Source organism: Rhinatrema bivittatum, chromosome 12, assembly GCF_901001135.1.
Source record: "Rhinatrema bivittatum chromosome 12, aRhiBiv1.1, whole genome shotgun sequence".
NCBI classification, from domain to species: domain Eukaryota; kingdom Metazoa; phylum Chordata; class Amphibia; order Gymnophiona; family Rhinatrematidae; genus Rhinatrema; species Rhinatrema bivittatum.
Window position 1 is genome coordinate 54,684,343 of NC_042626.1, and position 22,833 is coordinate 54,707,175.

The window sequence follows — 22,833 nt, forward strand, 5'->3', positions numbered from 1 at the left end:
CGGTGATGAAATTATACAGTTCAGAAGTGCTAGTGGATTGAATTGGTGTGCAATTAGAAACGTTCTCTCTTCATTTGAGACAAAGTCCGTCCCTAAGGAAGCCTTTCAAAAAAAAAAAAGGGGGCGAAACAAAGATCTTTGTAGGATCTATGGACTGTCATCTTTTGGATCTAAGGATTTTCATCATTTGATTCATCATCATTTAATACACGTTGATGATTAATGTGAATTCATGTATTAACACAAATGTATTTAAATGTTAGTGATTGACATCAAAATATATCTGGTGAAAATTATAGAACATATAGTTTTGATTTTAATGTGATGTGTGCATGGGGAAGTATGTGTGAGTTAGAGAGATTTTAAATGTTAGTCAGGTTGCTAATATATGTTAAATTAAATAAATGTAAAAAGTACAGTAAATATATTGCTCTTCTCGTTGTGTTTTATGATCCAATACCACTGCAAGCAGTTATTACACTGAATCTTCGAGGATCTGTTTTAAAAACTAACTGTATCTTGATGTCCTGTGTAACCTTCAGAACAGCGCCCCAGCCACAGGAAAAGATAGTTCCTCTCTCTCTCCTAAGAAACCAAATGTGGTAACTTAGCCCATTAATGATTCAAATTAGCTTCTGGATACATCCATTCCTGATGCCTAAAAGCCTTCACTGCTATATTCCAAGAAAGCATCTGAAGAGCATTCAGATGCTTGTCATGATGGGGCTTTTAGAAGAACTAGAAACTCACAGCTTTATATCCTATGCCAAGTTTAGCACCCAAAAGGACTAAGAATGAGAGAGCTAAGCTTCGCCTTGTACATCATGGAGGAGCTATCCACCCCTTCTTTTGAATGAATCCTTCTCAGTTAAAAAAAAAAACAAAACAACTCTAAAGTTTCAAACTGAAAGTCATCGAGGAAGTCCTCTGAATTGAATGACTGATGAACATTCATGTCCCAACCAGCCCCTCTTCTATAATTTTTTCTTTATTAAACATTTTCAAATATGAGTTACAATTTTCACATTTCTGTGCATAATCAGGAAAAATTTAGTGGACAGTTTAATATCACAAATAAAGAATAGTACTCCATTCCAAACTTTAAACTCATCCATCTCACTAAATACAAATAATGGTGGGGACCGGCTACTAAAACAAATTATAGCAATACTAAATCAGAGAGATTGCTGCCAGCCCACCAGCCCCTCTTCTAATCATCTTCTTACCAATCCTTCTGCACTCTTTGTGGAGAAGGAAAGACTAGAGCTGATCCCAGGACTGAACTCCACCTCTTACAGAATGCCTGGTGAATATTTATTAAGAACTCCTCAAAACACCAGGAAGATGAAGAAACTGCTAAACCGAGAAGAAAGATGCTACATCTCTAAAATTAGCAGACACCATCAACTCCATGCGGACCAGTCCACTCTGAGTTCCATGGGCTGAGAGAGAGATGCTGTAGCACTGTGTCTCCTTACCGTGTTCTCAACATGGCCACCATTTCTGCTCCAGACAGATCACTGCCGGAAAGAATTGGGACAATGGCCAGCCCCCGCAAACAATGAGATCACTGCTCCTAGCATCCCCTCTCTCCTCCTCAAAATAGCCAGCAAATCTTACAGGCTCCTTAGCCTGAAACCACTGCACCCCACTGACACTGCAAAAAATGCAGTCTGCGTGCCATGACCACAGCTGCAGCCATGCTCCCCTTGCATCACATCTGCTGAGAGAAACCTCTGCAACCTGGGAACCAAAACAGAGTAATTCAGTTCTCTAGAGCTCTCCCAGAACATCGCAGTTCTTACTCAGCTGCCACCTTTTAACCAAAGCTCCTTTTGCCCCCTTTTTCCCCCCCATTTGGAACTGGTACAAACAGCAACAAAGGGAAACTCAAAAATCAAATGTCTCTTTCAAGGTTTGCATTCTGACAGGAGGAGAGGATCCTCAAAAAGGAGTTGGGGGGAAGAGCGTGAAAAAAGGCTAGACACAGACATTATCTGTAATCCAGAAAAGACTGAAAGTCCCCCTGGTCAAGGGCTATGCTCTACTGGGGGAAGGAACACAAGGCTTTCACTGCAGGAATGGCCTTTAATCTAAATTATTTTCCTTCAGTCTATACTCCTTGGGGAATTCTGCGCAAAAAAATTTAAAATTATGCGCACAAAAACTTAAAATTCTGCAAAAGTTTGCAAACTTTATATTGGTCAAAATAACACAATTTACATGACAGTCTTTAAGTAATTACATTTTAAAGTAATACAGAAAAAAATTACTTAGATATGCAGAATTTTAAATATTTTGAGCAGAATTTTCCTAGAAATATCATATTAACAAATCTGTTAATCTTTCTCCATCTGCTGGTTGGCGGACATAATCCATTTGTCTGGACTGGTCTGGCTGGATGAAAAGGAAAAACCTGTTGTCCAAGGTATGGGCAGGTTTTGAACACTGCATCTCTGGCTCAGACCAGATATCTTCTTTATACAGATTCTTAGTGGATTTTCCCCATGACAGATGAACTTTTGAGATGTGAAAATCTGTATATATGAACTGGCCCTGAGCCTTGAAATAAGTCAGTGGTCAATTAATTTGGGGACTAGCCTCCGACACTATATGCTGCATAACCTGGAGACCCTTGGTATTATAGCATTTAAAATAAAATACCACGAGCTTGTTCACACCTAAGAATATAGGTAAAACATTATTAATTTACTGATGATTATCCACATATTTAATTTTAACACTTCAGAACAGTTTGGGTAAGTCAACAAAATAAAGATACACAGATTGGGGGATTCTGCATCGATTACATTCACCTCCATGATAGCTCAGCATAGAGACGCTGCACAGTCTTAACCTGCATCTTCCCTTGTTTCAAACACAATATCTCACCAAGATGTTCTCATTGTAAGTGCAGGTTTCTGTAGCATTCTTTCTCTCTCTCTCCTTCAGCTAAAAAGTTCAACTCACAACTAATGACCAGAAGAAAAAAAAAAACCACTAAGAAATCCACTAAAATTTGGCTCAGATTCAAGACGAGAAACTCTGCCCCTTCCATCTCCAGAATTAAAACAGTGCGGCTACAGATTTTAATTGAGTAACAGTAGTCATACAGCCCACGCTGTGAGGCTTATGCAACCTGAATTTTTTAAAATAAAAGTTTCTAGAATCCTAAAGTGCACACAGATTGTCCATTAAAAGCCATCTTTTAAATTCTGACTCACAAAAAAAAAAAAAAAGACAAAACCAAAAATCAGTAGAGAATTTTCCATGTATTACTTACACTAGAGCCTGAAAATAAATTTGAAAGTAAATGCAATTACAATTCCTATGGATCATTTATTGAAAAATGCTGAGCATGGATTTTGCACCCTTCCATAATAACCCAGGATATGCACTGGTCCTCCCAAGCAGGTATGGCACCTTGTGCAATGACATTTAGGACAAGAATTCAATGTTTTTGTGCAAAAAAATAAAAAGGCACACAGCTCGTATAATTTTGAAACAGCGCTCCTTTGCTCAGAGGATAGCGAAGTTTCTTACCTGTAACAGGTTTTCTCCATGGACAGCACACAAACAGCCACAAAAGTGGGAACATCAGCTTCCAAGCATAGTGTGGATGAGGCTCAGAAAGTTCTTGAAGATCTTCTCAGCATGCGTGTGGTTTCCCGTTCAACTGTCAGTAGCAAATGACCTCAATTTATTCCAATAGCTTTAAGTACAGAGTTCTATAAATATTGTGCATTTCTCATTTCTTTCCGGGGAGGAGGGAGGGATTGTCTGGCTGTTTAAGTGCTGTCCACAGAGAACTTACAGGTAAGAAACTTTGCTTTCTCCGTGGACAAGCATGCATTAACAGCCACACAAGTGGGACTCCCAAGCTGCAGATGCTAAAGTTTTAGATAGTAACATTTTGGTACTTAGCATCCCATAGACCTTGCGCAGAAAGAGTTGACAGGCTTGTCTTAATGAGTTATAGTTTCCAATATTGTTTTTCTGAATTTCGTACTTAGTCTAAGGTAACAGCCCAAGTAGTAATCCTTGAAAAGGTATTGGTGCTTGACCACGTTGTTGCATTCCGTATCTTTGTTAGCGGTCTCCAATTCTGAAAGGCTGTTGTGGTTGCGACCGCTCTTATTTGATGAGGAGATCTAATAACTTCTGGTTTAGACTTATTTTACAGAGTGTAGCATAGGTTTATGCATTGCTTTAACTAATTTGAAATTGTCTGCTTAGACACATTCTCACCCTTTTTAAAATCAAAATAGGAGACGAAGAGCAGAGCTGATTTTCTAAAAGTTTAAGTTCTATTCAAGTAGAAGAGCAAAGTCCTTCTGCAGTCTAGATTGTGGTACAACTGCTGCATTTTGTTCTGGTGTGATTTCGGGAGGAAAACAGGCAATTCTATAGGTTGATTAAGATGGAACTCAGAGGTAATCTTTGGAAGAAATTTAGGGTTCCTATCCTCATGGAAGATGGTGTAGGCGTGAGTAGGTTACTAGAGCCTGCAGTTAGCTTATCCTTCTAGTGGCAGTAATGGCCAAAAGGAAAGAAAGTTTCCATGATAAGATTTGAAGCGGGATAGATACAAGTGGTTCAATCGGAAGTGCTGTTAGTTTTGTTAATACATAAGTTAAATCCCATGCAGGTACGGGTGATCTTAAGGGTGAATGTATGTTCTGGAGACCCCTCATGAAACATTCTACTAATGGGTTTTGAAATATTGGATTTGAGAAAGTTGAAACGTGGTAAGCTACTATGGCACTTAGGTTTACTTTGATAGTGGAACTTGACAAATGTTCTGCACTTAAACGATGCAAGTAGGTCAACAGTTGTTCCAGGGAATATGATTCAGGTTGAATATCTTGAGATTTACACCAAACGGAGTACCCTTTTTGCTTAGAGGGTTTCCTTGAAGCCTTTAATATATTAACTATTCGAGGAGACAGATTTAGTGACTCATAGGGATTTTTAAATTTCTATGCGCTTAATTCTTTGTTGTGAGGCACAGCAAATAGATCTCTCTCAGGAGTATTCCATACTTTGTAGATTGATCGTAGAATGTGATTGTCCATTTCCCAGTCGTGTGGGTTTAACTGTCTGCTTAGATGGTCCGCTAATATGTTGTCCTTCCCCGGTAAACATATTGCTTAGAGTCTTATTTGCATGGAAATTGCCAGGTCTCATATCCAACAGGAGAGTTTACACAGTTTGAATGAAACTGTATCCCCTTGTTTGATGATGCAGAACACGGTGACCTGGTTGTCCATTTGAATGTGAACCGTCAAGTTGACAATGTGAGGTCTGAATGTTTGCAGTGCATTGTACACAGCCCACATTTCTAACTGGTTTCTGTGCAAATGCTTTTGAGTTCTGAACTACTGCCCTTGCATGTTTTTATTTAAGTAGTTTGTTCACCAGTCATGTTACGATGCGTCTGTTGAAATCCTGTTTTGAATCTCTGAAGGAAGCATATTCTGACCACAGAATAGGTTGCTTAGAATTGTCCACCAACAGAGAAAGTCCTTTAAATGATCAGACAGAGGAATCTTGGCTGCAAGAAACTGATAACTGTTTCCAATGAGACTTCAGATGCCACTGCGTTCTCCTCATCTTTTGTCTTGCATTGAGAACTACATGAACCATTGAAGCCATGTGATCAATTATCCTTAACATTTTTCTTGCATCAATGTTGCTTATTTTGAATATTTGTTGAATCAACTTTCCGAGAGCCTGTGTTTGAGGAAAGAAAGCTTTCATTTTTCTGGTGTTGAGAATGGACTCAATAAATTCCAACTTTTGTGAAGGGAGGAGATCTGATTTTTTGAAGTTTATTATGAATCCTAAATCTTGTAGAACTTTTATTACTATTTTTGTATGATGAATGCTTTCTGGCCTTGATGTCGCTGCGATCAACCAGGGGAATACAAGAATATTTAGCATTTGGCTATGACCAGCCACCACTGCTAGCACCTTCATGAATACTCTTGGTGCTCAGCCCAAATGGTAGGATTTGATAATGAAAATGATGACATTGAAATGAGAACCACAGAAATCTTCTGTGCTCGATTCATATGGGAATGTGAGTATAGGTGTCTTTTAGGTCTATGGTCATGCCCTGAAAAAGTGTCATTATTGTCTGTAAGGAAAACATTTGAAACTTCTCTTTTCAGAGAAGCTTGTTTAACAGGCATAGATCTAAAATAGGCCAGAGTTCTCCTGTTTTCTTTGGATTAGGAAATATTTTGAGTAAAAACCCCTCTTTTCTTGGGATGGAGGAACCCTTGAGATGGCTTGTAACTGGAACAGGGTTTTTATCTCTTCCTGGAGTTTCTCTTATTTTAGCTGAGATGAAGGGTTGGTGTTGCAATAACGGATCTTGGGAAGTTTTGGGAAATTTAGATGATAACCTCGTTGAATTATTTGTAGAACCCACTGATCTGTTGTTATGGTCTCCCATACTTTGAAAAACTGTGTTAGTCTTCCTCCCATTGGAGAATTGGTGGAGGATTCGAGGTCGTATCTGATGTCAAAAACTCAGCTGAGATTACTGTGTAGCAGAGTTATTCTGCCTAGTATTACCTCTATTGCTGGAGCAGGATCTTTGGCTCCTGTGGGACCGATTGCCTCTCTGAACAAATGAGCTGTAGTTTTGAGGCTGTTTACGATAGTAGTTATACCGTGTTTCTCCGAAAATAAGACTTAACCGGAAAATAAGCCCTAGCATGATTTTTCAGGATGCTCGTAATATAAGCCCTACCACAAAAATTAGCCCCAGTTAAGATCGTGAGCCAAACGGACGCATTTAGTACATCTGTTGCAACACATGATGGACGTATTGAATTATAAAATAGTATTATGAATATATAATTAAATATAAATAAATATAAATGATAATTAAGTTTTTGTAAATACCCAAGCGGGTGCCTTTGGACGAGAAGTAAATGTCCACACACACAAGCTCTCACCCAGGCACCCATTCACACCAGCTCTCACTGCCAAACCTCTTCTTCCTTTGCTGCAGGGATGAGCTCCAGTTCCGCCGTGGCTTTTCTCCGGCAGGCCTTCTTTTTTGCTGCCATGGGGATGGGTTCCCGTGGCAGCCCTGCTTGGTCAGGGTCGGGTCTCCTCTTCGCCACCACGGGGATGAGCTCCCGTGGTGGCCTTGCTTCACTGGGGTTCGACACTGCCATTCCTCCCACCCCACCCCCAGGCTATGCGATATCTGCCTCACTGGCCAATCAAAGGCTTCCTCCCTTCTTCCTACTCCCACTGGCAGGTAGAAGGGAGGAGGCTTCCGATTGGCCTGTGCGGGGGCAGGCAGAATGAAGGAGGCTTCCCATTGGGCAGGAAGAAAGGAGGCTTCCCATTGGCCCATGGGGGCTGGAAAAAGGGAGAAGGGAAGATTTTTGTACATGAATAAATGTAGATTATTGTACATGAAAAAATAAGACATCCCCTGAAAATAAGCTCTAATGCATCTTTTGGAGCAAAACTTAATATAAGACCCAGTCTTAGTTTTGGGGAAACATGGTAACTACTAAAATGACCTCAATATGAAGAAGAAGAAGAATAAGGTCGCTTGTATGAATAGAATTGATTTCTCCTATTCTGTTACTGATCTGTGGAGCTGGAGGATAGAGATTGTAAGGCTAGATTTTGCTTTTTGAGTGATTCAACAGTCTTCTCCACTTTTTCACCAAAAAGGATACACCATTTATTTATTTATTTATTTTTAGTTTTTATATACCGATGTTCCTGTATAATATACATATCACACCATGTAAAGGTGAAAACAGCTACCTTCTCATGAATGTCTTCGCAGACACTTGAAGCTTGTAACTTGCCAGGTTCTTATGGCCTGGATTGGCCACTGTTGGAAACAGGATGCTGGGCTTGACCCTTGGTCTGACCCACTATGGCATGTTCTTAACCATCAATATTATTATAGAAAACATTCCTCCCTTAATCAAAATGTGATATATAGACAGTCAAGACTTATCCAATAAACTCAAGCAGCAACTTAAGTTAGGGAGCTTCAGCAGGGTAAAGTGTGGAGATCAGCAACTGCTGGTTCAGGGCCGTGATAAGAGGAGACTTCAACACCAACAGCAGGTTTGAGAAGAGAAATAGAAGAATCAAAGTATACTCCTCAGTAATAAGATGAAACCAGAGGGTTCCTGACGAAGCGAGATACGAAACATGATATCATGTCGGACTAGACTCTGGATTCTAAACTTTCATTGAAAGGGAAATGCTTCTTTCTCATTTTCAGAAAATGTAATGCATTAAGAAATTTTAAGAAAAGGTTGAAGTTTCTATAAGATAAAAAATTCAAAAAGTCTATGAACACTAGATGACCCCGAACTGCTAAAAATATTGAGTGGAAGTGCTCTTTATCCGTGGGGTGTTATGAAGGTACAAATGTTAAAAAATGGGTTATGTTCTTAACCATGCCATTCTTCTTGCTGATATGGCAGGAGTTCTAGTGGTGATGTTAAAGGAATTATAGACTGCTCTAGTGAGGTGTTTTATACCTTCATCTGAATCCTTGATTAACGATTCAAACCCTTCTTTCTTGTCATCTAGGATAACATCACTGAAACCTTTAATACTATTTGAAATATTGAACAAGAATTGTGTAATTTGAATTTGGTGAGACTGAATATGTGACTATGGGATAGCAGCTGAAACACCTTTTTGGCTGTACTATCTAAGATCTTTGGGTCCTTTCCAGGAGGTGAATTTGGGAAAAGGTTAGACTTTTTAACACGCTTCATTGCTGACTGCACTGTAAGGGATTTGTGTGGTAATTGTGATTTCACATGTCCTCGACACTGTTTGATTGCATATTTGTTAGGTTTTTGGTTAGGAATAATCATCTATGGAATACTCCATCTGACGTCTTGCAGGTTGAGAAAAGTATCCAACATAGGGACTGTCTTACTGGTAGATCTATGTTGAATAAATTACAAGATTCCCTCCCCCCGTAGGTGCTGGAGTGCTTTCTTCGACAGGAAAGTTATTAGTCTTGGCCATCTTCTTGATAAATGCTGAATAGGAATTGTCCTCCACTGAGGCATTTCCTTTTGCATCATCTGGTAGGATTCAATGGTAGTTCAGGTGAGGTTCCTGGAATGGGAAATTCCAAGGCATCTAATGTAGATGAAGTTGAATACAGAGATTCATTTGACGAAGAGTCAATATGGTTGTTGGGTTTTTGATGTGTTGTGTCTGTGGTTCTTTAACTTTAGGTGGATCTTGTTTTGGGTCCTTCATATGGTGATACACAAAATTGAACTACATTTTCTTTAAAAAAGCATGATCTTCCTTGTGTGGTAAGGGTAACAGTATGTAACCTTCCGAAACATAATCTAACTCATACGGGGTTTTTGGAGATTTAGGATGAGAGCTTTTCTGTTGGTCTTCAGAGTCTGAATCAGATAATGTTATGATGTGTTTTGTCTTTTTTGTTGACTTTTTTGAAAGAGCAGAAGCAGATAATTGTTTAACTGACTGTATGGGGTATGCAAATCTGATGGAGAACATGACATAGAAATTAGACTCAATACTGGTGCTGAAGGTTCCTGCACTACATCTCCCTCTGACTTTAGCTCCGTGTATTCTGAAGCGCTGTAATCCTGTAATTCGGCTGATCTCGGCGCCAATCCTCGCACCGTGTCCCATGTGGATGGTGCCGATGTTCGCGCCAAGACCTTCAATCCTTATGCGTCGATGGTTTTGTGTTCTGCACCGAAAACAGACAGACAATGTTTAGGCGGAACTGGCTGAGACTTGTGCACCAATTTCTTCGGCAACAGGGCAAGTGAATTTCACGCCGATCTACTTTCCGAACAACTGGAGTGTGAATGTCACTGATGTTTAATCCGATCTAGGCAAATTTTTGTGCCACTTATGATCTTTATTCTGCTTAGGGTAATCACCTTTACTCCTTAACCTAGAACGACAGGTATTGGAGGAAGATTGCGATGGCGATTTAGATATTTGGTTTTTTCCCCCGTTTTGCAAGTGAAACTGCTTTTCTTCGCAACTTTTTACTTTTTTTTATAAATCAGCAAAGCGAGATAGCTCATATTAAAGCTTAAGATCTCGGTAAACTTTTGCTCTCGGTGATATACTGCCACAAGAATTATTTTGTGGAGCCGTGCTTACTTCCAAGGCAACGAAAGCAGATTCAATGCCTGCCTTTAGTAGACATTTTACAAGAACATTTCTCACAAGGAATCTGGCCTCTTTTAGATTTATTTATTTATTTATTTAAAATCTTTATTTTTCCTTGGTTAAGTTATTTACCATCACAACAGTTTACAAGAAGGCACATATAGTAAGATTAAGTATTTAAACCAGGTAAAACGTTATAGAAGTGCCAAAAATGATTCGGTAACAAAGTGATTTTAATATACAATTATATGATGAGTTTGATTGTCTTGTCCTTTTGATACCTGTTTCAAAGTTTAACTTACATGTAAGTCTCACTTGCAATTCAAATTCTATATAAAGTTATCAGTGAGATATTGGATAAAAATAATAACTAAGCACATAGTAAAAACTAAGTGCTGAGTTTATGGTGCTTGCCTTTATTTACTTTCTCCATTCTCTTTGTAAAACGCCTGTTTAAAAAGCCATGTTTTTAAATTTCCTTTAAATAATTTAAAATTTTTCAGCAGTCTTATTTCAAGAGGCACTGAATTCCACAAGTTTGGGTCCCGCTAAAGACCATGCTCGCTCTCTGACTTGTATAAGTCGGCCCTCTTAACAGATGGAACAGTCAGGAGTGCTTTATTCACCGATCTCAGATTTCTATGTGGCACATGTACACATAGTGCTGTGTTAAGCCATTCTGCTTTTTCATCGTGAATTAATTTATGTATAGTACATAGATGACATTGTTTGAAGAGTTGAGCATTAGCCGTCTGTTCGCTAAGGCAGACAAAATAAAACTGAAGAGGTCTTTGCTACTGCCAGTTGAGCAGGAAACCACATGCATGCTCAAAAAATCTTCAAGAACTTTCTGAGCCACATCTACACTGAGCATGCCTGAACTCTATGCCGGAGGCTAACGTTCCCACTTGTGTGGCATTAACGCGTGCTTGTCCATGGAGAACTAAACTTCCTGCAACTTCAGGATGGAGGAAAAAAATTCTCAAAGGAAAAGAAAAACCTCTACACACCGGACCTTCAGCAAAAATGAGGCGAGGGAGTTTTTTTCTTGAATGTGCTTAAATTACAAATAAAACAAATCTACAGTGCCTTCTTGCATAATGATTTTCCTTGCACAACAGTTTCTTGGGAGTCAATTTTTGTCCCAGCTTCCTGACGTTGCTTGGAAATTTAAACTCTTCTGTACAGATTTTGATCGGGTGAACTGCAAAGTTTTCAGGGGGTACTTTTGAAAGAGCCTGCAGAAATTTTAACAAACATGTGCATAAGTTTCAACAATTTTCAAAGGGAAAGCATTCATATACTTTTGACAATCCCTGAAACACCTTGGGGGGTAAATTTATATGCATACATCAGGCAGGCCATTTTAGAACAGCAAAATCTGTCAAAAGTGAAGAATTATCTTAAGTAAAATTGTTTTGTATGTATTGGGGGCATCTGAACCACTAACGACCCAGCCCTAATCAATAAAGGTTTATCATAGGTGCTACTGTGCAAAGTTGAGGCACCACGGAGCACATCACCTCAGTATGGTGGAGCGGTGATTATGTAACTAAACGTTTCTATCTTGCCATTTTTGTGTCTATGGGGGGGAATACCCTTTGGTACATCACCCCCTCAAAGCTGTTCAAGGAACAGCACAACAACACACACTTAACTGCATCGCTTCCATCACACAAAACAGAACGACAAAACCCAGGGTGAAGCACGGAGGCTAGGCCTCCAGAAGACCTACGGCGGAATGAAAACCATGAGCAGTGGGACACCAGGGACAAGCTGCGATTCTCCTGGGTGCTCTAAGAAGCAAATTTGATTCAGGAAATCATGCATCATCTGCCATCTGGCTCTCAAAGTGAATTATTACGAAGCACTCTCCCCCCACACCACCACTCCTCCCCTTTTTTGCTGAAGAGTAACAAAGCCCCTGCACAGCGCAGAGAGTTGCTGCTGCTGTTCCCCTGTTGCTTGTGATAGATGAAGCTAGCTGGATCCTCAGGCTCTGCCATGTAGTTTAATGGACTGTAATCTAGCTACAGGTGCAACAATAGAACTACATCCCACTAGTTTCCCTGGTTAACGTCCTGTAGTAATTGGTCACAACTGCAAGAAAACACACTGTAAAATTTCAGAAAATGCCACGTTACTGAGCATGCCTTAAAAATTTTTCAAAAGCTAACTGGATTACCAAGGTGAACCACACCTGCAGGACCAGCATTGAGAGGGGAAGGGTGGGGGTAGCAAGCATAGCAAAAGGCTAGGTCCTCGGTGAAAATGGATGTTTGACCCGAGGCAGAGCTTCAGGGCACCAGGCACTGACTGGTTCCCACTCTTCAGCTTCTGCCCTGGTCTCGTGTGTCTAACGCTGGCCGGCATGCCTAATTCTTTTCCTCATTTCATCTAGGACCTCCTTGTGGTTGGTGGATATGGAGAAACTATGGATTATGGATAGAGGAAATGAGAGGCGTTGATTGATTGGGAACGGGTTTTATACTGCAAAAATGGCTGGTGAAATGGTGATGTGGCAGTTTTGGTTTGGTTGCGAAACAGAACATTAATTGGAATGACATGGCTGTGTGTTAGTGCGGGTAATCATTGATTTTGAAGTGTCAGGTTAGAGGGGACTGTGTGTGTTGGTTATTGGTGAGAAGGGGTTGGGGTGTTATATATTAAGGGTCATGGCTCAAATTTTCCTTTCCTTATTTATAGAGCTTAATGAATACATTAAGTCCATTTTAGGACACTCTGTGGCTTGGCCTATAGCCCAACCAGAGTTAGACAGTTAACTTTAAATCGACTAACTCCGCTCCTCCCGGGAACACCCCCAATCTTATCTGGTTAAATGGCTTTTGAATATAGACCTCATATAAAATTCAAAATTAATTTGGGTTTTTTTTTTTAAATGTTGTTATCCATATTAGCTTGGTGTTTTAAGGATGCAATACCAGTTTGAAATTAAATTAAAAAGTGTGGTTCCAAATACAGAACGAGTCCAGAGGTGCAGTGGGAGGTTAAAATCAGGACTGGCTTGTAAAAATCCTTGTCAATCACCAAAGGAAATGCAGGAAAATTGAAAAGTCCAAACAAAGATTATGCATGAAAAAACAATTTTTCTTTTATTTATATCGGCATCTCCATTGCTCAAATGTCAAGCATAGTAGTTGAAAACTAGTAATTTGGAGTGCATACTTTGGCTCCGTGTCTTTGTGATTTTGTAAAAATCCTTGCACAGAGGAAGGGTGGAGTAGACAGCTCATACATGTAGGGAAGATACAATAAAAAAATGTGTGGCAAACAATATAGTGGTCAATAAAAATTAACAAAAAAATGTTTATTTATAAATACACACACATCATTTGAGCAAACAATTCAAAATATCTTCTTCCCCCGGCTTAGAGCCTCCCCAAAGTCAGCTTAACCAGAACCGGCAGGAGAATTTTCTCTTCTATTCTACTGGCTCGGCATCCTACACACTGACCTCTCTGAGGTTTCAGCTGAGAAAGCTGCACAAACAATAGAACCAGAAAAAAAAAAAGGATTGAAAAGTTTCCTTTTTCAAAATGTAGAAGCCAAAGCATATTTTGGATCCTGAAATATTTTGTAAGTGCACTTCTTTTTTTTTTTCTTCCTTAAAGGATTTTTACAATACAACAACAAAAAAAAAATGTGTGGCAAACAATATAGTGGTCAATAAACATTAACAAAAAAATGTTTATTTATAAATACACACACATCATTTGAATTGTTTGCACTGACCAAATTAAGCTTCTCTGTGTTCTGGTACTCGACTGCACAGCTCTAGATTTCATTAACACTTCAGGTTTTGCACTGATGCTAGCTGCATATGTATGTTTCTCTCTCCACAAAATCTCAAGAATTTCTAGTGTCGGCAAAGACATTACTTTAAAATCTCAGCTGGGCCAAACTGGAACCTCTCTGGCTGTCTATTATACAGACTGATTTAAACCATACGGGATATTTCCAGAGACACACTGACTCTGCACAAAATTTTTAATTCTTTTAAAATATGGTCAAAATAAGAAATATTCCTATAGCCCTAACAGCTTCAGGATCCAACCAGGACAGGTCTTGGGAGGGGGGGTTCAACATGCTCGGGTAAACCCCACCTATTCACTTTTAAACCCCCTTAGAAGCCAGGCAAAAATGCTTGAAAATCTTCCAGCATGGTTCTTACAGAATGGGACCAGGCAGCTACCAGCCTTCAGCAAAATGCGCCACCTCATGTTACGATTCACTGATGCTAATTTACGGATCAGAGGAGACTTTTACAGGCTCTCTCTCCCTGCTCGCCAGCAGCGGAACATGCAGTCTGGACTCAAACCAGCAGCCACAAGTGGGTTATTCTGGCTTGGCCCTTTCCAGCCCTCTGAGCACGGAATTCTCCCTGAGGAATCCAGAAAGGAACGAATTCATTTGCGCTACGGCAAGCGAAGCAACTTGAGCCAAACACGCAGGGATGATAACTGTCAAACAACTCCAGGCAGTGGCATACGTGCATGTATATGGCCACTCACAGGGTTATAACAGTATTTCATAACCTGCGTGTTATCAGATAAACGCATATTACAGAACACATGAATCTTCACCCTGCAACCTACATCAGTACAGTGGACGCGTGTACTTTTCCTACTTAATTTTAAAAATATACATATGTATATTTTATACGCAAAAAGCAGGTCTTACTCGCGTACTTCGGGATTTACACATGCAGGTCGGTGCATTTTAAAACATGCGCACATCAAGGAAATTACCAGTTTTACCAAACTAGTCCTCCTCCAGGACCTGGAAACCCTCCTGTTTTTTTCAGCCTGAACACCCCCGGGTTCACTCAGACCTCCACCCCTGGCCAATAATACACACTTCTAATACTACTAATGCCAGATAATTAGCGGGTGTAAAATTATGCAAGCTGGAAAATCTGCACGCGCGTCTTTTAACATAGCAACCTGCATGCATAAATTTAGCTCCGCCTCGGAACGACCCTTTTTTTTTTTTTGCACATATGTGCGCGTAAAAGGAAAATATGTGCATACGTCTGAAGTTTATAAAATGCCATATGTGTGAGTAGAGGCTACTTACGTGCATATATGCCAATTTTTACGCACATAGCCCTTTGAAAATTCACCCCAAAATGTAGATTTTTTTTCTAAATTACACTAATTCTCCAGTTCACACTAGCACCTACCTAGTTGTTCATGAATTACCAATCTTTTTTTTTTTTTTTTTTTTTTTAATATATTATAGTGGGACAGTATTCCCATTATCATTAAGGGGAAAATGGGTATTCTACGTCATATCCTAAATTTTATAATCACTCAGTATTACACCCTCCCCAAAAATAAATTTACAAATAAAATTTGGGGCCCATGACTGCACCTGTCACCCAGCTGAGGTCCATTGCTGCATTGACTGGGTAAGGTGAGATGCTCAGGGATGTAGGAGAGTGTAAAAAAACAAACAAACAAAAAAACCCAACGACAAAAAAAAGCAGCACTGAATGGGGCAGGAAGTGCAAGGCTTAACCCACGAAGTGAAACCAGGTCCTTTGCACAGCAGTGTGCAGCACTGCCAGGGAGCCACCAGGCATGCAACAGCCACGGGTCTCATTTTAAGATAGGTCAATATACCGGCAGGAGTTACACTTGAAAGACAAGAGCAGAAACCAGTAAGAGCTGTCCGAGGTGACGAGAAACAAGAGAATCTGATAAAGGCAGCAAAAATCCATAGAAACGTGATGGCAGAAAAGATTGTATGACCTACCTAATCTGTCCATCCACCCAACTACTTTAGCTCTACAATCCTTACCCACTCTCTGAGTGCTTATTACATGCTTTCTTGAATTCAGATACTGTCCTTGTCTTCACCACCTCCATGGGGAGGCCGTTCCATGCACTCACCACCCTTCTCTGTAAAAAAGGCCTATATGCTCCAAGCCTGAGAGCATGGAGAAAAATCAGCCGGATGCCTAAGACAAATGGGAAAAAGGTTATCCAGATGAACCTGCTACCCATGACAACTCGATACAGAAAGCTCTCGCCAGCCCACGGCTCCTCAGCTCCTCGACAATACACAGAATTCTAGAACGGCCTCCCGAGGTGGCACAGGCCTTCATGCCCAGACCTTTTTAGCCCACACCGAACGGAGACACTTCGGGGATGGGGGTAGGGAAATGACACGTGTAGATCTGATTTCCAAAACCAAATGTTTTGTTTTGGACTCATATTTCTAACCAGACAAAATGCAGGTGGGGTCCTCTTGCAGACGAATTTCAGAAGGGAAACTACCCGCATGGTTTCTCTTTGAAAAACAATTTACAAGGTATCCACAAACTTTGCAGCTGCACAAGCTGGATAAAAAAACTGCCCCAAAGCATCTCTCTTGTTCCATTCTTGTTCCTCTTACCGCTCACTTTTTTGCTGCTTCTCGTGGCTGTGGGTTTTCTTCCGCCCTGTTCTCCTTGCGCTATAGGATGTGTCCTGGTCTTCCCATTCCCTGTGCCAGAGACCTATGAAAGAAGTACAAGAAGAAACAGAGATTTAATAGTTTCAAAAGGATGGAGGGTAGGGGGAGGATTGGGAGTGGAAGGGAAGAAGCTGCAAAATATGTGTCACCTTAGGGGAAAAAAACCAAAAGTGTCTCAACAAAAATACTTCCTTTTCAGCACACCTGGGAGACAGTGCTGGAGATCTGATGCAATGAAGTACCTGGAAAGTGATGCCTGATAACCCTGCCCCTCTCCCTCCAAATAAGGCTTAGTTCTCCCTTTCCTGGGACCAACTCTTCCCTATAGGCAAACAGAATTGGCCCTGGGGTGGTCTCCTTTGAAAAGGAAGTCTGCACATAAACTTATGTGTACACACGTACACCGGCTCCCTAGCGAGTGTAAACGTGTGCATGTATGCCGGGCAGGGTTTTGTGTATACTTGGGTTTGTGCACACTCAATTTTCAAAGCAAGTCAGTTTTGAAAATTCGAGCTATAGTCTGCGTGTACTTTTTACATGCAGAGTTAGCTGAATGCAGGCTGTTAACAAAATTACCCACTAAATATCTCGAAATCAGTGTCAAAGACAAACTGTCGAGGATACCTTTTTATCAGAATAACTTAATACAACTGTGACTAGTCTTCGCGACGGATTTCAACCACTATAACCCCCTCTTTGCAAGTCGCTATATTAGCTCCCATCCATTTCCGCATGCAGTTCAAGCTTTTCTTCTCCTACAAATGCATTCTCTCTGCAGCTCATTGTCTTCTCTTCTCTCTCCCTGCACCTTTTATTTTGAACTCCATCCATCGGGCAGGTTGCTCTTTTCTGTGCCCTTCTTCTCTACTGCCCAATTCAGACTCCGTGCTTTCCACCTGGCTGCACTGTACAAATGGAATAGACTTCCTGACTTGTTGCTTCATGCTCTTTCCCTGGCCATATTCAAAACCAGTCTTTAAAAAAAAAGGCAAACAAAAAAACCCCCCCAAAAATAACTCTCTGTTCACCCAATCAGATTCATCTGACAAGATCTACCTCTGGTAAAAAAAAAACCATGATGCCTCACAACTTGCAATCCATTTGATTCCAGAAATGGCACTATCCTCTGTTTTAGCAGTGATTCCATTAATTTCCTCACCACAGAGGTCAAACTAACTGACCTGTAATTCCCAACCCCCTCCTTACTTCCACTTTTATGAAGAAAGAACCACATCCACCCATCTCCAGTCCTCCGGAACTACTCCTGATTCTAATGAAGCATTGAAAAAGGCATGCCAGGACATCTTTACGTTCCCTTAGTACCCTCGGATGTATCCTATCTGATCCCATCACATTATCTGCTTTAAGTTTAGTTAGCGCCTCACAAACACAGTGTACACTGAACAGAAATATTTGTTAGGCAATTTTGCTTTTTCCTGATCAGTCTCTAGAGAAATCAGGATTTTCCTGCTTCTAGAAGTCACTGCAGCCAAGAAACTCAAGCAGGTCCCCCCCGCCCCCACCACCACCAGTGATCTATAGCAATTAAAGCAAATTTAGCAAGTATCACACTGGAACGGGACACTTATTCATGCATGAAGGGTGACAGAATGAAGTGTTAATTATGGTATTTAGAATAGGCAGCAAAATTGCTCCAGTGGTGGGAAGTCCTAACAGATCCTTTTCACAGGCAATCACTCTTCCCATTGGAGAAAACAAATCTGTTCCCTAGTAGGGTGGTCTTAATCCTTGCATCGCAAGAGGCCTTATCTTTCATGGCTTCCTAACCAGATACCTCCAAAATGGACTTCCATGCAGTCACAAGTATGGGTTTCACTCAATGTCCTACAAAAATTAACACTTGTAGCCAGCAGGTTTAAGGCATGAAAGGGAGTAGTGTAATTTTCCTTGGGTACTTTTTTATTTTAAGGGACTCAGTCAGGGCATACCCTAGTTTGTTTAATTCTAATGCATGCATACTGTAATTCATTAAAATTGATTAACCACTTTTAATCATACATGTGCACCATAATGGACTGAGAATATAAGTAAAATCAGTTTCTGAAAATTTAACCGTACAAGTTCTCTTTCCTATCCAACATCAATTTAGTTATACTTTAATGTAAGAACATAAGAACATGCCATATTGGGTCAGACCAAGGGTTCATGAAGCCCAGCACCCTGTTTCCAGCAGTGGCCAATCCAGGCCATAAGAACTTGGCAAATGTAAGGATTTTTATTTTTTCCTTTTGCAATCACTAAATAATACTGCATCAATTAACGTTAAGTGCGACCAAAAGGGCCGATGCAATACCATGCACTGCGGCTAGCACACGGCTTAATACACGATTGGACGAGCGTTTTGGACAAGTGTCCATAATCCCGGATGCAATACAGGGATTAGCACATCCAAACCACTGCATAGCTAATAGCACTCATCACATGTAAATTCCATGTAGATGGCTTCCCGTGATTCAAAAGGTTTCCTGCGTAGTCAATGCACCCATTGCAACGCAGCAAATTTTAAACCAGCCCAGGGCTGGCGTAAAGTTTTGCCATGTTCAAGGGCTCACTCAATAAAACCTTAAATCCTGCTTTCTGTGATTCCTCCTATTAGTATTGTTGCAATACTAAGTAAGAGGAACTATAGAAAGCAGATTCAAGTAAAAAATATATATATATTTCTGGGGGCCCAATATACATGCGAAAGATAACCGGTCCAGGTCATGTATCTTGTGTGGGTATACTGTGCCGGTAGTGGGAGAAAAGGGACATTCATGTTCAGCATCCATTTTCCCAACTCGCACTGACAGCCACCTTTCTTGTGCGCCTGAAGCTGAGGAGGCGCTAGGGACGCACATTTTCCCTAGCGCTTCCTTTCTAGCGTAACCTCTCATTTAAATATTGCATCACGTGCCCCAGGAGAGGTGGCTGGGCATGCATTAGGAAAGCAGGCGCTCAACACTGAGCACCCGTTCTCTACATAAAAATATTGCATCGGCCTGAAAGTGGATCCATCTCAGTCTGAAGAGGTCAAAATTAATACATGATTCTTACTTTTCTCCCCTTTCCCCCAGGTTTAATTATACAGCACAAGTTTAAAACAAATAGATTAAAGTATGCATTACGCAAAGACTGGTCTTTTTGTATGGCAAACCTGCCTCTAAATATATAGATGATGGCAAAACCGAATATATGGTATACAAAACATGTTTAAATAAATAAATAGAGAGAGAGATTGTGAGCTGGGTTATATAACACTTTGATCTTCAACCTCAGGTCCCCATATATTTATTTATTTAGCCATTTCATATACCGTCATTCCAAATGAAGATCACAGCGGTTTACATCATGACATACATAATATGACTTCACAAATACAATCACTTAATGTGTTCATATAAAATACAGTGTAAAGACAGACACATACGTTGACTAGTGTTATCGGGGATGAGAAGATATACAGGGATGAGCTAGCATTTTTAACTCAATGTCCCGGTGGGATATAAGGGTGGTGGAAAAGAAAAAGGTTTCAGTTTCAGGTTTTTATTTGGGAAGGGGTTGGGAAGTGAAGTGATATCGAGGATTGAAAAGTTCCATGGTATATAGCATCCACTTTCTGCTATAACAAGTCCTGGCTACCACCAGAGCAATCACTAGCCCAATTGCACATGCAATCATCTCTCATAGTTGACAACCACAGGTGACCACATATTTATTTGACCATTTAATCATCATAAAGGCCTACAAGGCCATACAACAAACAAAAAAAAAATAGAAATATCAGCTATAAGAGCATAAAATGTATTTACTATATATATTTATGAGCTGACAGCTCTGACGGGGTACCATTAGGGGGAAAGACACCTTGCAATCTCCTACGGTATTTACCTCTACAGTAGCCAGGAATAGCTTCGGATGATCCAATATGACAGCCTGGAAAGAAGGACCCCCGCCCCCTACTATTGCAAATATTACTCCAAGCATGAAAATAAACAGCCACGCCTACATCCAATACAAAGCATACAATGGGATTCTTCAGCACCACCGCCCCCCCAAACATTTTTTTGCAACTCACCTGAAAATCTGGAAGGACGCCCGAGAGGTTTATTGTTGGCGGACTGGCATTTTTCCTCACGGGCCGTTTTCTCCGTGATGCCCCCAGGAAAAGGAATTAGTTTTGTTGTTATTGCCGTTACCCGGCTTCCTTCCCGCCGTGGGGATGCGAATAATAAGCACGAGATAACATGCAGCTCGCGCCCCGGGGCGGAAGTGGTGCTGAGCGACCGGCGCGCGCTCTCCCTTGCCTCGCGCCCGGGGGGAAGCCGTCGCAGGCGGAGTGGGCGAGCCTAGGCCTGCAAGCCTGGCCGCCTGTAAGCGCTGCGTGCGCACCCGCCCTGCTTCCTTTCCCTTCGCGCGCACCCTGCCGCTCGTGCACCAGTTCTCCCAGGAGAAAGAGAGTAGGGTGGCTCCCCTCAACCCTAGTCCACCAAACAAGTAGATCCAGCCCTGGCTTTGCCCCCAGTGCATGCAGGGAGATGTAGTTCTGATTTTCCTAGTAAAAAAATCAATGGAAATATCCGAATTATAAATCCATACATGCCAATGAGACAAAACCCAGGATTGGATCAGCCTGTTTGTTGATCTGAGGCGAGATGGCAGGGACCTGGATGGGGGTAGGGAGAGGATGCCATGTTGATGAGAAACCCCCCCATCCGCCTCTTCTCCTTAGGCCCGTCTTCAGGCTTCCTTTTACTTGTGGAAGTGTGGGGGCAGAGGGGAGTGAGAAAAAGGAAATTAAATGTTAAACAAAAGTCTAGTGAATGATGGAGGAGGTATTGAAATGCTAATAAGGGTGAAATCACACCTTGCGAATGATTGCTTATTTGAAACTGCCAAAAAAAAAATTCCGGGGCCTCACCTAAACAAAACACTAGTCTACAGAGCTCCTTTTGCACTGACCTCATGAAAGGAGTATAACATGCCAAAGCTAGTCACAATTTAAGATAACTGAAAAAAACAAAAAAAGGTATTGCGACTTGTAGACCTTTTATTTTGCAAACGCACATTTTTAAAAAGCTAGAATCTAGTACGGTAGTAAAGTGATTTAAAATAAAGCACAGCACATTGAAATTGATGGAACTCTGATGCTGATTTTGTTTTGCAGACTTGGGGGCCATCAGCTGAACCTTCAGCAGACTTGGATAAACCAGAGACTACATAAGGGCAAAGTGTGAGAGGAAGGTTAACAAAAGTTTAGCAAATCCGGAAAATAGTGGGTAATGACAAAACCATAAAAGACATTAGGAGCCAGTTTATAATTACAAAAGCCCATGTTATGTTGACAAACTAAACCTGATAAGGCACAACTAAAATCTATATCTTACTACATAGGATAAGGACACTGATGATGCAGAGACATTTTTTTGCTTCTGGGTTTCGCTGAACCCATTTTCTTAGCATCAGTTATTTTAATGCTGTGGTCTATAGTCTTCTCTATTTGGGATCTGGTTTTGAACTTTAAACAACAATTGCAGAACTCAACACGCTGCTGCAGGTTCTTTGCTTGGAAATCAATTTCTAGATCTTCCTGACCTAGAGTTTGGGAACCCTGTGGTAGGATTGCCAGCTTCATTCACTGGTCCTGTGCACTCCTTGTGGAGCATCGTTTGCAGATCTGAGAGGTAGTGCAATATTTAATTTTGTCCTCTGGTCTGCAACCATCCAAGGATGATCATGCTGACCAACGAACCGCCTTGCAGGTCTTTCAACTCTCCCTCATCTCTCAAGAGTCATGGTCTCCATCTTCCCTATCATTTCAGTGCTATCACCCATTCCATTAAAACAAAAAGAATTTCCTGTGATTATTATCTGGCAAGTTCTTCTCCGTCTTTGGTGAATCATCAGGTTAAGATTTTATAGCATACACAGCATTTTGTATTCATTTAGTTTCTTAAACTTGATCACATATAATTCAAAACAATATCGCACTGTCACAGGCAACCATTTAAAACAAACCCTACCTACCGCAGCAGCAAATTATGAAAATTTACTATAACACAGATGCAGGCATGCAGAGGAGTTTAACATAGCTCCATCAATACAACCGGTTATTAGCACAAGTGCTGTGGGTGCAGGAGGTGAAGGAGTTCCCGGTCCCTGCCTTGCTAA

The 22,833-nt window shown here is 40.8% G+C and overlaps 1 protein-coding gene across 1 annotated transcript in view; it reads right to left on the reverse strand.

The window, feature by feature from the left end:
• Positions 1 to 21,082, reverse strand: part of MPP3 (membrane palmitoylated protein 3) — a 174,850-nt gene extending 153,768 nt beyond the window's left edge. Inside the window, exons 1-2 of the mRNA XM_029572237.1 lie at positions 20,741 to 21,082; positions 16,603 to 16,705 (exon numbers count right to left, since the gene is read on the reverse strand). The gene's annotated coding sequence lies outside the window, so the exon portion shown is untranslated. The remainder of the gene's footprint in view (positions 1 to 16,602; positions 16,706 to 20,740) is intronic.
• Positions 21,083 to 22,833: the final 1,751 nt, after the last annotated feature.